We start from the raw sequence: 11,321 nt of genomic DNA, 5'->3' as shown, positions 1-11,321 counted from the left end.
AATGCACAGACCTGTGAAAGGATGTGCAATCTTTTACCTACACTACAATAGAGAAACTGGATACAGAAGGAAACTGACCACAGCTGTTTAGGCCTGAATGGAGATGTCACTAGGTACACTCCACATGGGGTCATCCTGGCTCAAGAATGTCTCTTGAGGTGATAAAATTATGAGCAAACTATATGCAAATGAGGTAAGGAATGACTGGAGAAGCATGCGTACATGACCTAGTTGGGTCCACCTCATGGGGAGACCTGGGGAGGAACAAGGAGATTATGCTGTCAAGGATGAGGTCATTAAGGGAAGAATGTGAGATTTATATAAAAGGACTGACATAAGAGTGAGGTTTTTTTTTTTTTCATTTATTAGTTGGAGGCTAATTACTTTACAATATTGTAGTGGTTTTTGCCATACATTGACATGTATCAGCCATGGATTTACATGTGTTCCCCATCCCGATTCCCCCTCCCGCCTCCCTCCCCATCCCATCCCTCTGAGTCTTCCCAGTGCACCAGCCCTGAGCACTTGTCTCATGCATCCAACCTGGACTGGTGATCTGTTTCACCCTTGATAGTATACTTGTTTTTAGGGGAATTCAGAGAATGAGGCCATAGCTGTTCCTGGTAACACTAAGTCAGTGTTGTGATAATTGGGCAACTGGAGATCCACTGTGAGTCTCAGTAAGGAAAATGTTCATGGCCATGGAGGCCCGCGTGAGTTGGTACAGAGCAGAGGAGCTGGTTGCTGAGATGCTCTTCCTGTCTTAACAACATCCAAGTGGAGACAGAGCCAGGAAAGACGGTCAGCACTAACCTGTAAGAGAGACTGAATATATAAACAGCCAATGGCCAGACCAGCTATACCACTTGAACATCCAGCCTGGGAGGCCAAACCACAAACTTGTTAGCAATCAATCCAAACCAGGCAGGACTTGGTCAATGATGCCAGCTTCTCTCATTTTTGCCTTCTCTTCCAACTCAGGACCAACGAGAGAAAGCCAAATATGTTCCCAAACCAAGCCCCTAGGATGTCCGGCTCCTAGCTGGTCTGCCCCCAGCCTCCCCAGGAGGACAGCCTTCAATCAGAACACACTGAAGCCTTCCCTTTTCTCACTATAAAACTTTCCCTCTCCCCTGCCTGCCCCTGAGTCTTTGCCAAACACCAGGGATGGTGGTTGACTCCCCTGCTGTAACAGGCTTTTTAATAAAAGGCCTCTGTTTGTTCTTACTGGGGTAGTCATTGCTTACTTCTGCTCCCATCTCCCCAAAGTCCACTGGCTTAACGAGGAGATAGACTATGCGCCTCTGAGCTGCCCACTGATCCATATGAGAGTCTTAACATTGCCCTTTTGCTCATGACACAGAACACAACACGCACGCTTATGTCCATGCACACACTACTGGAACAAGCTTGAATCATTTATGGATTCACTTGAATTATTTATGTCCTCATTTCAAGTGTGCTGAAGGCTTCCACCAAAGTCTTCTCTGGTGTGCATTAAGCCTGTGTGGGGCAATTGCTTCAACTTGTACGATACCCAAGGCAGAAACCAAGTGGCAATAGGTCCCTGCCAGAAAGAGTTAATGAGGACATTGCTGCTGTTGCCTGCTGCTACCCAGGAATTCAGTAACTGAGCTTATGCTGGAGTCAATATATAAACCATTCTCTGATAAGTCTGAGGTTAAGGCTGAGGGTCAGTGAACTGTAACTGGAGATTTGGCCCACTGTTTTGTAAATAAAGTTTTAATGACACACAGCTATACCCATTCATCTCCTTATTATCTACGCCAGCTTTGACCCTACACTGGCAGAAAGAGTAGTTGTGACAAAGATGGTATGACTCACCCCAAGACCCATGTTTTTGTGTCATGTTCTGTCCCTGGGAGCCCCAGCAGACTGCTTCCCAGGTTCCCTCACCTGCTAGCAACCAGATGGGTTTGACCCTGGGAAATACCTGCAGGGAACCAGAGCGAGAGACGGAAGAGAGGCCAGAGCCTCTTCCCTGCTTCCCCGCATCTATGATGGGATCTGTTTTTCCAGGATCACAGCTCCTGTGAGCTTTTGGGTTGCCCTAATGCTAGGTACACCTGAGGGGTTCACACAGCTTCTTATGGCTAGTGTCTAGGGACCTCATTCACAACCCCTTGTCCCTACTTTGTAACCCTGCTCATACTTCAGTCCTTTTGTCTATTCATTTGACTTATCTGGGAGCAGCCCTGCTCATACCTTGGTCAATAAAGTCCCTCCATTTGAAACTCCATTTGAACCATCTGTTTCTTGCTGGGACCTCGACCAATACAGCACTTGTCTTTCTTTCAATGACTCAATTAACCAACTAGCCTAACCCACTCACTCAGGACAAAAGGTCGAAACGCATTTACCCAATGCGTGCATGAACACACGGCACTATATCAGAGGACAGGCATTTCAAAGTTGACATTTACATTCATAAAAACGTCTTTTAATCAGCCTTGCCCATAGCATACTTTAAGGATAAGAAGCTCTTTTCCACGAGCAGTCAGAGTTTATGTAAGGCCGTCCATCCACACGAGATGAACATCATTATAAGCTCGCTCATGAGACTGCAATGTTCCCAAACATTATTGCCACAGTCAATAGTTCTAATGAGTCAGGAGCTCACTGCTCACCAATAAGCAGGACTAGCCTTTTTGTTCTCTTCTGAGTCAATCTCTTTATTGTTTCACTCCTTTGGTAGAGACTGTTTTAATATACCCCATTTCTGAGCAAATTCTCTCAGCTCATCTTCAAAATTCTGAAATTCCACTTGAGTTCCCACTGGGCTGTGTTTGTTTATAAGGTCACAAAAGGTTTCTTTAAGCTAAATCAAGCTGGGTAGCATTTCTGTGCCTGAAGTTTTCTATAAGCAATGTCTGTAGGGAGACAGAGGGGGCTTTAAACCATTTGTAAGAGATTGAGTTCCTTGTCCAGGCCGACCCTAAGGACATTTCTTGCTTGTTTTATTTTAATTTTTTTTATATTGGATGACATAATGGATGTGAACATTCTTTGTGAACCATAAAGACCTTTCTAATGTAGGGGATTAGGACGATGATCTCAGAGTTTGGGAACATCCTGTCTCCTCGGGTTTATTTTATTCCTCATTTTTCAGGGGTCATCAGATTCTAAAGGAGACCAGAACATTTTTCCAAGATCTCCTTTTACATTTGCGGTAGAATAGAACCTAATTTATAATACAGTGATTCATTCATTTATTTACAAAATACTTATTGGATACCTTTTATGTGTCAAGCATGAGGCTGGGGTACTCAGTGTAAGTAACACAATTCCTGTCCCCCAGTAGTTTAAAATTTATTTGGTTCTCCCTCTGTGCCAGGCACAGCACTAAATATACTTCACACACATTATCTCAATTCATCTTTACAACTATACTAAGTTAATTATATTATCCATATTGTACAGATAAGATGTAATAACAAAAACAATGGTCTCAATGATCTGAACATCTAGTTGAGGGCTTACCATTGACTTCAATGCTTTATAAGCATCTCAGTTTATCCTCAAAAACATCCCCAAAAGTATTATACTGTCCCTATTTTTCAACTAATAACTGACATTTATTGGCCACTTAATATCGGTAATATGACCCTAAGCACTCCATATGCATTATCTCATTTAATTTTTTTCAAGAACACCATGAAAGAGACTATTATCCAAGTGCTTAAGGAACACACCCTAGTTCATATGGCTAGAATTAGTAGAACTGATCTTCTAACTCAGTTCTTTATAAAAGCCCATGATCTTACTAACAATGACACTAGACTATCTCTTGAGGACATATTTTATTCCCAGAATAACTGACTTTCCAAGAAAAATAACAAAAACAAAAAGATGTCAGTGTCCACATTGCAGCCAACATTGAAGAAGGACAGTTGAGAAATACATTTGAAAGCATATACCTTCTCTATTCACCTTACAGGATTTCCAGATGGCTCAGTGGTAAAGAATCTGCTGCCAATGCAGGAGACTCAGGAAACACGAGTTCGATCCCTAGGTTGGAAAGATCACCTGGAGGAGGAAATGGCAACCCACTCTAGTACCTATGCAGGGAAAATCCTATGGACAGAAGAGCCTGATAGGCTACAGTCCTGGGGTTACAAAGAGTTGGACATGACTGAGCACACCCACACACACACACACACACACACACACACACACTCACTTTATGGTTCTTTTTGTAATTTGGGGTCTTCCACCTTTTAAACTTTTAAATATAGACTGAAATTCATCTTAATTTACCACAGGATTTGCATTGCTAATAAACATGATCACCTACAGATCACTAGAAAAGAAACATACGGGACTTAACACCTTGAATTCTCCTTAACTCACTGCAAGTACCAATGCTCTCTAGGTAAACTTTGTGCATGCATGCTTAGTTGCTCAGTCGTGTCTGACTCTCTGAAAACCTATGGACTATAGCCCATCAGGCTCTTCTGTTCATGGGATTCTTGAAGCAAGAACACTGGACCGGGTTGCCATTGCCTTCTCCAGGAATCTTCCAGACCCAGGGATGGAATCTTCATCTCACGTCTCCTGCATTGGCAGGCATATTCTTTACCACTACACCACGTGGGAAGCACAGGTGAATCTTTACTTTGTAATATTTCAAATTCACTTAAGACTGCCTCCTGAAAATTCTTATAGGTGCAAGAAATATGGAATTTTTGTCTACTATAATGATATCCTGAAAACTACCCTTCAAAACACGTGTGTACACACACACACACACACACACAGAGCCTTAGTAACATCTAATAAAATCCCTTGCATTAGGCAAGAACTCATTCTACACACCTGTAAAATGGAATGGAATGTGATGGAGTGGGAAGAGATGAGATGGAATAGAATGAACCAGAATAACATAGAATAAAAAGTCCCAAGTTCAAATGGAATGAGACCTCACAGACTAGAATGTCTAGTAATTAAATATAACAGCATAGAATGGAGTGGAAGAGAATAGAAGAGAGGAGAATGGAATAGAACAGAAGCATGACATCTGACTTGTTTCAGTGTTCTTCTTTCTTTATACTTGTGGCCTCCAAGAGGCAGAACTTGTGTGACTAGCTGGTTCCTGAGAGCCATAGAAGCTCATGCCGGGCTTTGTAGATCAAAATAGGGCCACTCAACAGAGGAGAGTCCACTCCATCCTGAAGACCCTCAGTACAGAGCATCCAACACCAGGAATCTTCTTTTACTTCCAGGTAGGAGAGAAGCTGGGAAATCCTAAACTGCACATTGTCCCCTTTTAAGCTTTGCCTTCCTTGGAGCTGGAGACCTCCATGCTCAGGGCCGCTGCTGCTGCTGGACATAAAAATATGTCTAGAACAAAGTGCTTTTGATGTAAAATCACAGATAAAAAGTTCTGGGTTTGGGTAGTCTGCCTACAGCCTTCAGAAACACTACATTGAAGGACCTGGATATTGCTAAGAGGTTATGAAAACCCATCTGACTCTTAGTTGTCTCAGATCTTCAGAGATGGCACAGGAACTTCCAGAGAGCACTGTTCTAACAGCTCCCTTGGGTCAGCTTTGAAGCCAGGACTGTTATCCTCCTGAGAGTGACTTTATCCTGCATCATCACGACATCCTTGGGGACTGTATCCTTAAACAGTAGGCTGTGAGCCTGGAAATCAAGAAGGAAGACTGAGTCCAAGAAAGCTGATCTATTTAAAGGCGCTGGTGGGAATGGGGAAGTCTCTGGTGAATTAAAAAAGTCAAAGAGTCTCCATGACAAGACCACAGTCATCTTACCAGCTTCCCTCAAACATGTATGTACATATTGGTTCTGTTTCTCTGGAGAAGCCTGGCTAATACACCATTGTTTTGCCCTTTCCCCTGTTAATTATGTAATGTATGAATGTTTCCCCTATTAATTTACAAACATGTATAGATTTGGGCTTCCGTGTTGGCTCAGATAGAAAAGAATCTGCCTGCAATGCAGGAAACCTGGGTTCAATCCCTGGGTTGGGAAGATCCCCTGGAAGAGGGCATGGCAACCCACTCCAGTATTCTTGCCTGGAGAATCCCCATGGATAAAGGAGCCTGGCAGGCTATTCTCCATGGGGTCGCAGAGTCAGACACAACTGAGCAACTAAGCACAGTAGAACACACACAGTATAGACATAGATATATGTTATTGTTGTTGTTCAGTCGCTAAGTTGTGTCTGACTCTTTGCAACCCCATGAACTGCAGCATGCCAAGCTCCTCTGTCCCCCACTATCTCCTGGAGTTAGCTTAAATTCGTGCCCATTGAGGTGGTAATGCCATCCAACCATCTCATCTTCTGTCACCCCTTCTCCTCCTGCCTTCAATCTTTCCCAGCATCAGGGTCTTTTCCAGTGATTCAGCTCTTCACATCAGGTGGTCAAAGTATTGGAGCTTCAACTTCAGCAACAGTCCTTGCAATGACTATTCCGGTTGATTTCCTTTGGGATTGACTAGTTTGTTCTCCCTGCAATCCAAGAGACTCTAAAGAGTCTCCTCCAGCACCACAATTTGAAAGCATCAATTCTTCAGCATCAATCTTCTTTATGATCCTACTCTCTCATCCATACATGACTAGTGGAAAAACCACTGCTTTGACTATATGGACCTTTGCTGGCAAAGTGATGACTTTGCTATTTTATTATAAGGAATTGGCTCATGCAGTTATGAAGGCTCACAAGTCCCAAGATGCACAGTTAGCAAGTTGGAGACCCAAGAGAGCTGATAGTACAGCTCCAGTCCAAATGCAGGCAGGCTCAAGACTCAGGAAGAGTGTTTTAGTTTGTGTTCAGAGGCAGGAAAAAATATTGATGTCTCATACTGAAGGCAATCAGACTGGAGGAAATTCTCCCTTCCCAGGACAGGATCAACCCTTTGTTCTATTCAGACCTTCAATGGATTAGATGAGGCCCACCCCACATGAGGGAGGGCAATCTGCTTTACTCTAATTATTTAAATGTTAAACTCCTCCAAAAATACCCTCACAGAAACACCCAAAATAATGTTTGGCAAATATCTAAGCATCCCATGGTCCTGTCAAGTTGACACATAAAATTAGTTTCCCAAATGGGTTCATTCATGCAAAACAGTATCATACAGCCATTTTTTAATGCAACAGATGTACATATTTTGACATAGGAGAATGTTCAAGATCTGATGTTAAATTGCAGAAGAGTATGTATACTATGGTCCCACAAGCATAAAAGATAAATTAAATATACAAAAATGCATATACATATGCATTTTTTAAGTTTGTGCAAACACAGAAAAAGTTTTGGAAAGATATACAGCAGACACAATGGTTTCCTCCCTGCCCCCATTCCATTCCTCCCCAGAAAGTAGGGCAAGAATGTACAGTGTGACAGAGGAATTTGCTTTGTCTTGTTTTTTATAATAATCACTAAGATATGTTAGTGAGTTAAAGTCATTTAGTTGTGTCCAACTCTTTGCGAACCCATGGACTATACAGTCCATGGAATTCCCCAGACCAGAATACTGGAGTGGGTAGCTGTTCCCTTCTCCAAGAAATCTTCCCAATGCAGGGATCAAACCCAAATCTCTCACATTGTAGGTGGATTCTTTACCATCTGAGTCACCAGGGAAGACCAAGACTACTGGAGTGGGTAGTCTATCCATTCTCCAGTGGATATTCCTGAGCCAGGAATTGAACCAGGGTCTCTTGCATTGCAGGCAGATTCTTTACCAGCTGAGCTACCAGAGAAGATATGCGAAGAGCTTGCTAAGTGCTCGGAACCATGCTAGTGTGTTACACTCACACAATGCCAGTTAATATGCATAACAGCCCTATAAATATGCCCACTTCAGTTTATGGGGGCGGGAGCTAAGGCTGAGGAAGAGTAAATAACTACCCCAAGTTCAGAAGACTGGAAGGCTACAGGGCTGCAATTCAACCCCGGGTGTCTGACCCAAGACAGTTCTGCCTACAATATACTTTACCCACAAAGAGATGCAAAAATTAAAGATACACATACACATTTGTACATGTACTTTAAATATATATATATAAGGAGAGAAAGAATATTTTTAATGTATCTATATAACTTCTACATTTTTTTTTAAAGAATAGACTCTATTACTTACTCCAAAACAAAAGAAATGGAGAAGAACAGCAAGATGGTAATACAGAAATGCAATGGGGAAAAAAATTTTTTTCACAGAATGTTTCATTTTGTGTTCCCCAAAAGCAGAGCCTGAGACAAGGATTTGGGTGCACGACCCTGGTTAAGAGGAACGTGCTAAGGAAGAGAAAAAGCCAACATAAGGAAGTATTTGGGGTCATTGATGTGGATAGTATGCTTGAATCTTCCAGGATTTCTGAGAAGCAGCTAAAATGCCTCTCAGAACTTCCCTCCCACAGGAGGAGGAGCTCGGTCATTTTTCACTGTCTTCTGACCCCCTAAATGGAAGGCTGTCCTCAGGGGTGTTAACTCCCTCCAGGGAGAGAGTGCTAGAGGTGGTTTGTCTTAAATCAGGCTTAAACAGATAGGTAAGGAGATTTGACATGAGACACCAAAGGAATCTGTTACAAACACCAAGTGGAAATTACCCAAAAAGGGGATCTTCAGATCACTTTTGCTTTTCAAGCAGTCTTTTTCTGAGGAAAAAAAATATGGAAAGTAGCACAGACTATTCATTTTGGCCAACTTTAACTGGTAATCTGCAGGCGTACAGTTCTGAATGGAACAGCAAGGAAAGACAGGACATCCCGCCAACAAAGGTGAAGGGGAAAGGCAATCCACAAAAGAGTGTGGCGTCCCTTCGAGAGGCCTTTCAGACACTTGTGATGAACCCCACAAGCTCCACTGCTCTGAAGTGATGCTCAAAGAAAGGAATAAACGGCAGGGAGAGTTTAAAATCAAATTGCATCTGAACTTTCAACTACGTTCCTCCTAACAGCTGCTTTGGGGAAGAATCCTGGCAAGTGCTTTTAGATTTTTATTCATGTGCAGACAGGAGAGGAGGTGAGGAAACAATTCTGAGATGAAGAACTCCAAATTATGAGAAGAATGCCAACTGTCAATAATCAAAATAATTCTTCTCTGCATAATCAACACCACGTCGGCACAGCTGCTGACGAAGAAACAATAAACACCAAGTAAAAATAAAAATCTCTCTCTTTTTTTTCATGCTACCTTACAAGGAAAATCTGTATTGGAGCAAGGCTTTGTGAAATGTTCCTGAAGCATGCAATCAACATTTTCTTGAAATTACAGCTGGCATCTTGCATCTAGCAAACTTCTTTCTTTCCATGTTGTTATTTATTTATACCTTGTAGAGATGGTTTAATTCTCAATTGCTAGGGCCATCTGCTTGACAATTGACTGCGTTCTGCTTGATGGTACACCTCACACTGGAATGTGGAGATTATATATTTACAGGTATGTCTGAGTTGCATGTGATGAGGATCATGTGATATTTGGGCAGTGCTGCAGAGCAGCAGTACTCAGCCTTGCTGTGTTTCATTGTATGGCATCAAATGTTTTGTGGAAGGGGACAGTCTCAGCTTTCTTGAATTAAACATCAGAGTAAACCAAAGTCATTAGGGTGTCAAGTGTTGGCTCTGGAGTCAGACAGCTTGTGTTTAAACTGACTCCATCATTTACTATCATGTGACCTTGAGACTGTCAGTCAAACTCCTTGAGGCCTTGATGTTCTCATCTGCTGAATGCAAATAAGAATACTCCCTCAGATGTTTCTGATGGGAATAAAGTATAATAATTCATGTGACATACTCTGTACAATGCATGGCCCATATTAAGGGTATGGTCAAAGTCTGCTGTTAGAACTGCTCTGCAATTAAGGAATATTTCAGCCCTCAATTCTCAGTTTCCTCTCAGAAAATGGCAATGGCTTATACTCCCTTTGTCCTAGAAAGATTTCTAATTTCCCCCTAGTTATTATATGATTCAGGTATTCATTTGGTCATCAATGGCCTAAACAGAGGTTACAGTTTGGTTCCTTTGGGGCTTATGCACAGACACAAGAGGTCAGGAGGACCCAAGAGAAATGTGCTGGCTGGTTGACTAATGCCCCCCTTTCTGATCACATTCCCTCCATCCCCCTGACATTTGATGGAGGTGACTATAGTGCTGTGTGGAGCTGAGCTGACACTTGGAAATGATGGAGAAATATTCCCTGGGAAAGAGGGGTTCTTAAACTCCCTTGGCTTCTGACTTTGATCCCATCTCCCCAAAAGAAGTAAGAAGAATCCTAATAAACTGTAAGGCTGATCTCAGTGTTCCCATTCTCAAAAATGCATTAATGGCATCCCACTGCCCACAGATAAAGTCTGAGGTCCTAAATATGAACCAATCTCTACAACATGCAGGTGAGGGATATACAAACAGGTGGAATCAAACAAGAGTAGATTCAAGTGTGAACTGCAAAATTAACTGAAAATCTCCTCCCTGTTAAAACAATTCTGCACAATTCCAAGAGAAGCAGGCCACTCAGTCGTGTCCAATTCTTTGTGATGCCCTGGGCACACAGTGGTAAAGAATCTGCCTACCAATTGAGGAGATGCAAGAAACATGGGTTCAATCCCTGAGTCAGCAAGATCCCCTCAAGTAGGAAATGGCTACCCATTCCAGTATTCTTGCCTGGACAATTCCATGGACAGAGGAGACGTGGGCTACAGTCCACGGCATCACCAAGAGTCAGACACGACTGAGAGACTGAGCACACACACACACAACAGTATTACTTACTAGTGATAATTCATGTATTTATTAGCATATGCTAGAAAATGATAAAATCATATTACCTAGTAAGAACGAAGCTCAGGCATCAAGCACAGCAAAAGGGACTGAGATGAGGGAGGTAGACGAGGGGTAATGAAGTTCAAGGATTGATGCTTAAATACTTTATTCTTAGGCAAGCACCTCAGCCTCTCAATCACAGCCTATTTGTTCTCATAGTACATGTTATTCTAACAGGCTTAATTATCTGGCTTCCAGTTCCAGAACAAATTAGAGGCAGCTAAATTGATGGGAGCAGAGAACTGTTACAAATAGACCTACCGTCATCCCTGAGACATGTAAGACACTCTATTCCTGCCCACCAGCCCTCTATTTCTCATGGGCTTACACCGCCTTTCCCTCCAATATTCCTCATATAATATGATTTCAATTCTCTTTGTCACCTTAGGTCTCTCCTTTAAACCTACTCCGTTTTTTAATATCCCCTTAAAGCAAAATTATACACAATGTTGCATGTGTGGCTTGGCCAAAAATTATTGGAGCCAAAGTTTTATGAAGAGGTCACAAACTCAACCA

General features: G+C 42.3%; 1 long non-coding RNA gene across 1 annotated transcript in view; it reads right to left on the bottom strand.

The window, feature by feature from the left end:
• Positions 1–498: 498 nt before the first annotated feature.
• LOC122421611 overlaps positions 499–11,321 on the bottom strand; it is a 29,949-nt gene continuing 19,126 nt past the window's right edge. Inside the window, exon 3 of the long non-coding RNA XR_006263526.1 lies at positions 499–813. This is a non-coding gene — a long non-coding RNA (uncharacterized LOC122421611). The remainder of the gene's footprint in view (positions 814–11,321) is intronic.

The sequence above is a fragment of the Cervus canadensis genome, chromosome 18 (assembly GCF_019320065.1).
Source record: "Cervus canadensis isolate Bull #8, Minnesota chromosome 18, ASM1932006v1, whole genome shotgun sequence".
Lineage (NCBI taxonomy): Eukaryota > Metazoa > Chordata > Mammalia > Artiodactyla > Cervidae > Cervus > Cervus canadensis.
This window is presented reverse-complemented; position numbering and strand designations above follow the sequence as displayed.